This window comes from Copidosoma floridanum, unplaced genomic scaffold (assembly GCF_036245765.1).
Source record: "Copidosoma floridanum isolate Cflo_tuat_1 unplaced genomic scaffold, Cflo_Japanese_pri ptg000019l, whole genome shotgun sequence".
Classification (NCBI taxonomy): domain Eukaryota; kingdom Metazoa; phylum Arthropoda; class Insecta; order Hymenoptera; family Encyrtidae; genus Copidosoma; species Copidosoma floridanum.
The window spans coordinates 20,289,043-20,297,038 of NW_028321896.1; positions in this window are offsets into that span (position 1 = coordinate 20,289,043).

The window sequence follows — 7,996 nt, forward strand, 5'->3', positions numbered from 1 at the left end:
ACGTTTCCGGATTTTTGAGTAGGGGGGAAAAAAAAGACCTACTCGTGACATTGTAGGAAAAAGAGGAAAAAAAAAAATATTAAAGCAGGACGTGCGACAAGTCGTGTGTATAATATATAATATGTGGTGTATGTATACCTATTCGCACATTTTCGTGCATGCGTGCAACGCATCAGGGCCGACGAGCATGTGGGCACTATGGGCATCATCGTCAAGAACGAGGGATAGGTCGGGCCACGGTAGCTGGCTATGTATATTATATATACCATTTATATACCATTGGGTATACGTATGTGTATATGTGCAAGGCACCGGGGCATCGGTATGGTATATGTGTATATACGTATACGGGCAGAAAAAGGTTTCTAGCAAAATCGCACGGCCGGCACGTCGGAGCCTCCCACGCAGAAATTAATATCAAGCCATATACACCACCCTCCCACTGTTCCCCTTTAGCGTCCATATATATGCGAGCGTGCGTGTAGCCTAGCTGCCGCTCTTCCATATCCACCCTCTTTTTTTCCTCTCTCTCTCTCTGCCCCGTCCACACTATATATATACATGTATCCTACGCATGACAGGGTGCTCCGATGTACTCGCAAAAAGTAATAGGTAGGTCAGCGTTCGTGTGTGCCCATACTACTGTACCTATCTTGTGCGCCAACCAGCTCCTGCTCTCCCTCCCTCTATAATGTACTTCACCTATACAGGGCATATCCCATATATATATAGCCGTGCCCAGCTCTTTTCTCTTTCTCTGCGCTCCCTTTGCCATCCTCTTTCTCGCGTGCGTACACGTTATATACATATACACGTTACCCGGCCCATGGCAAAGGACCACTTGGCGCTGGACGAGTCCGCAAAGGTATATATATATAATATAATGGCACCCTGTGTGTGTGTGTGTATATATAGGTATACAGTAGTAACGACGTCAAGCCACCAGAGCGGCGGGTGTTGGGTGCGGAACTCTATCTCCTCCGTGGCGAGGCTAACAGGGAAGCTGCAAGGGGGGTGGGCGGAGAGGGAGTAGCGCAAGTCGGTTTCATCTCGAGGGCTTAGAAGCCGGGAAAGCTTTCGGCCCCGGAGAAAAGGACGGGGCTCTCTCTCTCTCTCTCTCGCTCCACCATCTATACCGTGTATGTACATATATCATACTTTTACCTTGACTCCTATATAATATATGTACCCGTGCGTACAGTGACTTTGGTGGGCGAGTTTCCGTACATCGGAGGAAGGCTCTGCCACCCCGGGATGAGGATACAGGGACAGCCCCCTCCTCTCTCGGTTGGGGTACCTTTTATACCAAAGGGACAGCCGGCGCCGTGTACATTATATATACCAATACGGCTTTTTTGCCCCGATAACGCCGCGTAACGCTAATATCACTTGTTTTTTTTTTCGCAAAATACACGCGTGCCCTTATTTTTTCCCTCCTACCATTCTCGGCCCATCGCGTAATTATATACTTGCGTGCGCCCTGCTCTCCTTCTCGTCCCCTCTGCTGTACACTTATATACGTCGTCGCTCGATTATTGCCTCCTCCGAGTACTTATTTCTTCATTTTTCATCAATGCGACTCCCTTATACTCGTCTTGTTTTATATATACGTTTGTCGATTAAGACTAAGACTTGGGTAAATATACAGATACAGATCGCACTTGGCGACTTTTTGTTGGTTTTCCATAGTATAACCCACTAAAGTGCCGGGCATCACGGTATGTAAAATATTCGTGCTCCCATTCCATGTATATACATGTAATCTCAACCATTTCCATACACCTCGCAGCATCTCCTCATTGTTATTATACGCCGGGAGCGCCTGTACTTGTACATACATATGTATATATGTATACCTATCGCTGTCCCATTCACAATAATATACCATCCTCGCTGTGTTGACTCTTTTTTTCTTGTTCCCCCCTCTATAGCGCTTCTCCTTTCGCTCGTCCCCCACGAGCAAAAAGGTCGTCTAATCGCGCCAGCGATGAGCCAAGCCAATTAAAGATAGAAGTGTGTAATATATGTGCGGGATCTTTGCAGCCGTCACTTCTTTTCCCTTCCATATGTTTCACCTTGACTGGGTTTTTATTTGACCGGCACACGTGTGCAGGCGCGGTCAGCTTCTTTTTGTACTTTTTGACCAAACGGCTCGTGCCACTCAATCACTGAAACTTCGGTGCTAAGTTTTGGGATTTCCTTCGTATACTCGCTTACCATTAGTTTCAGTACTTCTCGAGTATTAATAGTAAATACCTTGTATAAATATGCATTTGCTACGAGAACAGGAGAAATTACATACATAATGTTGTGTAACACCACTTGTATGGATGTTTGTCCTAGATCGAAGCATGCACTGTATATCAGATGGATCACTTTCAATTTCGGGGAAATGAGAAAGACGATTTTTGATGTCAGGTACAATATGTAATACTTCCATACAAGCAAGGAGGAGCCCGGATATCCCGAAATGTGTGTGTGTGTGCACTTACGTTAACAATAATGAGTATATTGTGTGTGTGTGAAAAATCGTAGAAAAAAAAAAACATAATATTAACTAATAGACAGCGTATATATATATTGTTAAGTATAAAAAAAAAATGTGTAAAAGGGGAGCCATGCATGAAAGAATCAACGAGATGCGCGTGATGTATGAAAGAAAGAAGGGGCTTTTCTTTCACTCTATACTTATAATATATACGTGTGCGTCTTTCCCCCGATGTTTGCTCGCACGCCCGGTCGAAGTAAAGAGGGAACATCGGCCGTATAAGTGTATTACAGTATACGGAGGCGGGGGCGGAGGCCACGTGTCCGCGACGGGAAGTTGCGAGAGAGAGTTATATGGATATACACGCAAGACATGCCTCTCTCCTCTCGTATACACACATAATATACAAGCTCACGTGGTTATTTCGGTGATTGCTTTTATCGCACTCCACGCAAACACACACACGCGTTTACGTGTGTATATGTATATATACGATGTGCGTCCTATTCGTTCCGTCTCTCCTATAGGCAACCTTTTCGTAGCTCGTTTCCATGCATTCTCCCCCATCCGTGCTCCCTATATACATACTCATCTACACCTTCCTGGCCCCTTCCTCGTCCTATATACACTATATTATACTCCTCCGCTCGTTTTCACGACTGCAGCGTGCATGCATGCACGACGCCGGCTGCGAGTATTGGTACTACGTGTATGTTATATACATATACACTGCACCCAATACCTTCAGTTCGAAACACGCACAAGGAAAATCTCTTGGCTGCAGCGGAGGCTCGTTTTGTTCTCTCCCTCTCTCTCTCGTCTTTGGCTTCACCTCTTCCTTTTCGCTCTTTTTCGATCCACCCACTGTACTTATACATATATATATACGATATACCCGTTCCCCGCATCTTTTCCATTTCTTTCGCTTGGTCCCCTGGCAACTTCCACTCTCTCTCTCTCTCTGTACATATTCTAAATCCGTATATGGCACTCCCTTCCCCCACCCCCCGTTTTCCGCACAACTGCTATAATCAAAGGATATGAAATACTTTTTTACGTTTATATGTATACATAGGCATGCTGTTGATCATCATCTGGTATACAATATAATATACTTGTGTATGGTTTCGTTAAATAAATCGGAAATACGATCGGTATGATACACCCGCCCAAAGAGAGATTACATATTATACGCACAGGATCCTCTATATGCATACTACCGTTTCACCCATTATCGGTATGTATGTACGAGTATACGTGAATAACAACTATCCAAAAAAACGACGCAACGAAAGATAAGCTCTCTCTCTCTCTCTCTGCTTTGTAATAAGTAATACACGTATACTACCTATATAATAGTGACATCGATGAATTTTGTACCTTCGAGCGAGCGGCGCTTGTTTAGCGGAAACGAGTCATCGATATACACACACTCATACTTGCGAGAAAATCGTTTTTTGCGTATACGTATACATATACATACCGATCAAAATCAAAATGTGCTTTTCCAAATCCTTGTACGCTTGCAGCTAGAAAAAAAAAAACCCCCCCAACTTGGATTAATTATCAGCGTATATTATATAAATACATAGGTATACATGCGAGGAAAATCAAACAGCGCAACGAGGAACCGGGAGCGCGAGGGGTATATGTATATACATATATATGCATAAAGGACGTGGAATCGGATGAGCCGATCTCTCTCTCTCTCGGGATATATAGATACACGGGCGCGCGGGGGCCTTGCCCCCTCGCTCATTCATTTGGCCGAGGCTGCGCACACTCACCTATTTCATTATACACACACATGCACGCATATTGGCGCGCTACACTTCTTCTCGGTTCTTCTGTACATGTTTTATCCAACGATGCGGGGCATCCGAAGCTATACACATACTGCTGTCATTATCGGCAGTATAAGCAACAGCCCCGGCATTATATTACATATATGTATACATGGGGGGTGGAAGAAAATATGCATTAGAATATGTGCACGATGATCCATACATCACCTACATTGGTGTAATATACAGCCCGGTCGTTTGACGGTCGCCGTCGGAGAGGCGGCAGCAGGCGCGTAAGTGCGCGAGAGCTGGGACCGGCACATGTGTGCATCAGGCCGTAATATATATATATACATAAATATAAGCATCGGCGGCCGCATATATATACATAATGTATAACAACTGCAGCAGAGCAAAGGAGAGCACACTCGCATATACGCATCAGGTGTATATATATATATACTAGTATGAGAGAGGAAGAGCATCGGAGAAAAGAAAAGAGTCGGTGGCGGAGGTGGAAGGAAAGGGGGACTCGGCAAGGCGAGGCGAGCTTCTTTTCCTCGCTCTCTGTGCATCGGCTTATACATATATATATATAAACTCTGCTGCTGGGCGCAGCCCATGGCATATTATCTGCGCGGCCTCGCCTCGCCACTCATATGCTACAAGAAGTACGTTGCACCGGTTCGTGATGCACTACACACGATGCCCGTTGCGACACTCTCCGCGCCCGCTCTCGTTTTTTTTTTTTTTTTTTTTTTTTCCCTCCAGCGGCTGCCCCTGCAGCTCCCACATACCTCGTATACACACACTAATATCACCATACGCTCAACTCACACGAGCAGATATAGGGACAAGGAGGCTCATCTCTCTTTGACCGTTCAAGCGACGCTCGGACGCATAAATCGGTACACACGCGTACAAAATCATTATACCCAGATCACACGTATATATTATATGTTTAACTCTCGCGTTAAATAAGATGAGTATATCTTAAGCTGGTAGTATATCTTTAGAATCCATTAGGCGAAGTCAGCTGACCGGCATCAGAAAAAAAAAAAAAAAGAGAGAGAGATCCTGCATAATAAGTACGTATGTGTAGCTTTTGTGTACTTGTCATGTGTGGTATCGTACATAGATTGGCGTTCGAGTTTTAAAGGGGGTATAGAGCTTGGTGGCAGGAGGGCGTGCATATCAGGGAAAAGAGGATGAGCAGGGAGCGCTTGAAAAAGCAGTGAGTGTGCGAGGGGGAGTCAAAAAGGCTGAAAAACAGGGAGAAAAGAAGGCGAACGTCTTACTGCGGGAGCGTCTCGGAGTCTGGTGCTCCGATGCGATCGTCGGAGAGAGGAGGCATCTGCGAAAGGTCGAGCTCGCGAGAGGGAGGGAGAGGAGCCATCAGAGTCGGGAGAGGTAAAAAAAAAAAAACGAAGCCCGAGACTCTTTTTTGCAGCATCACGGGTCTGCACGACGATGACGAGAGGACGATAAAGGAGGAGGAGGAGGAGGAGCGGGCGGTGGCAGAAGAAGAGCCGGAGAAAGAAGAAGAAACAGGGCTCTTGGCATGGCAAGCGCGAGTAGCAGTATAATATGTCGCCGACGCAGCCAAAGAGAGAGAGAGAGACTGGTGGAGGAGGGACGATGAGACGACAACGACCAGCACGAGCGTATAGAGCCCGATGACGACGACTGCGACGAGTCCGCTCGGGGGGGGGGGCAGCACCCAAGCAGAAGGAGGCACCGGGGCTCCGAAGAAGGCGGAGGACGAGTAATGGCCAAGAGGGTGAGAAGAGAGACGAACCCGCACCACTCTCTCTCTCTCATACCCTTCTTTCCTATATATGTATATACATACGTATAGCTGGTGCACTATATGGTAGCGGTAGTGGTGTCCACCTATATATATATACGTATATATACATCCACCACTGGACTTGGCCGATCGTTCAAGCTTTCTTTTTCCCCCAGCCTTTTTCCCTCGGCTCCTTCTTTTGCTCCCTTTTTCTCTTGTCCCGACTTCCACGCTTACTCCCCGCAAAAGGGGGATAGAGCGCTCATAGAGATACAACTTACGGGGAGCACGGGAAAAACAAAGAAAAAAAAAAAAAAAAAAAAAAAAAAAAGTACACGTGGTGGTGGACGGAGAGAGAGAGAGAGGAAAACGGAGGCTAGAAGGGGCTGCACTGCCCATCGGGTCGCCTACTCTCGGCCACCCCGGCGTCGACGAGAGTCAGAAAAATATGTAAGGAGGAGTGTATATGGAAGAAGCCGCAGGGGAGTGACACCCCCGGACGGAGAGAAAACTATATAGTTCCTACAACAGGCCTATACACACGCACACTCTCATGCGATCCGAGTCATGTGCGCTAACATACTTATACTTGGCGTCCAATCACCGAGAGATGAAACAATCCCTCTCTCTGTGTGTGTTGTGCGCCACCCTTGTCATCCGAACTCCACAAGTTATAGGAAACAGGGAACAAAGAGGAAGAGAGAGAGAGAGAGAGAGAGAGAGAGATACGTAAAAATAAGCATCAGGCTTGGCGTTATTCCATGTGTTTTTGTCTTTGCCATACCTACTGGGATCGGGGTATCGGTAAAAAAAAATCGGCAGTCAACGTTTCAACGTTTACCGAGTGTCTAGATTGCAATGTGTTGGCTGAAGGCGTCCGATGCGGTGTCGTTGATCGCGTTATCATCGGTGCCTCGTCGATAACGCCGATCGATAATCTTTTCGATTCGCCAGTACACAGGGAGTCACGGGAAAAAGTTGCGAAAGACGCTTTGCCAACTGTATCGCATAGGATGAATATACAAAATCGGCATCAGATGAGATCTCGCGCTCCCAAGCGTACAAGGGGTATGCGGCGAATAGTAAGCCGCGTGATGCTGCTTCGGTTGAGTATGAGTTCGATACCGAAGCCGATCGAATTATTTCGTGCACATCTGGATTTGGCAAATGTACAAATACCCAGTGTAGGTGTACATAATATTATGTCCACAGCACAGAGAGAGAGAGAGAGCTCTCGCCCTTTTTTTCTCTCTCTCCTGGCCATTTGTTCCCTTTGGCCTCTCTTGCGTCGTCTAATCTCTTTCGAACTCGGAGAACACGTGCACAATGCACATGTGTACATATACATGTATAGATGTTATCATTATTGTTATAAGCCTGCTTTTCCTCCCTCGCCCACGCGCTTGTTCGCGATGAGTGCCGGGCGCCCCCCTTGCGGTACCACCTCCATACCTACTGAGCGCGTGCATATAATATACATATATATATATACAGGCGTGTGGGTTTGCCGCCTCCGCCCCCGCCCGTGTAACCCCCGGCTCTCTTTTGCCGTCTCTCCGCGCTGCTGTGACGCTGACAGTTCTCCTCCCCGCCCGCCCCATATATATCTCTCTCGCGCACGCATGTGGGTGCATATACACACGAAACCCGCACCACACACGGCACATCCTATCTTTCTCTCTGTGCGCGCAGAAGCTCCGGGTGTATACATACATGTATATACCTACGTATGTACACTCCACCTTTAACGCGTCGCCATGTATACGCCGGGCAGGAGGGTCGAGAGCCGGGGGGAGTAGGTAGTCGAGAGAGAGAAAAACCTCGACGCAGCGGGGCCCGGGGGGAGGCGCGCACACACACACCTCGGATGGATCGAGCGTTGGGTTGGTGGGGGAGGGGGGAGACGAAGGCTAGAGGGCAAAGAAAGAGAGAGAG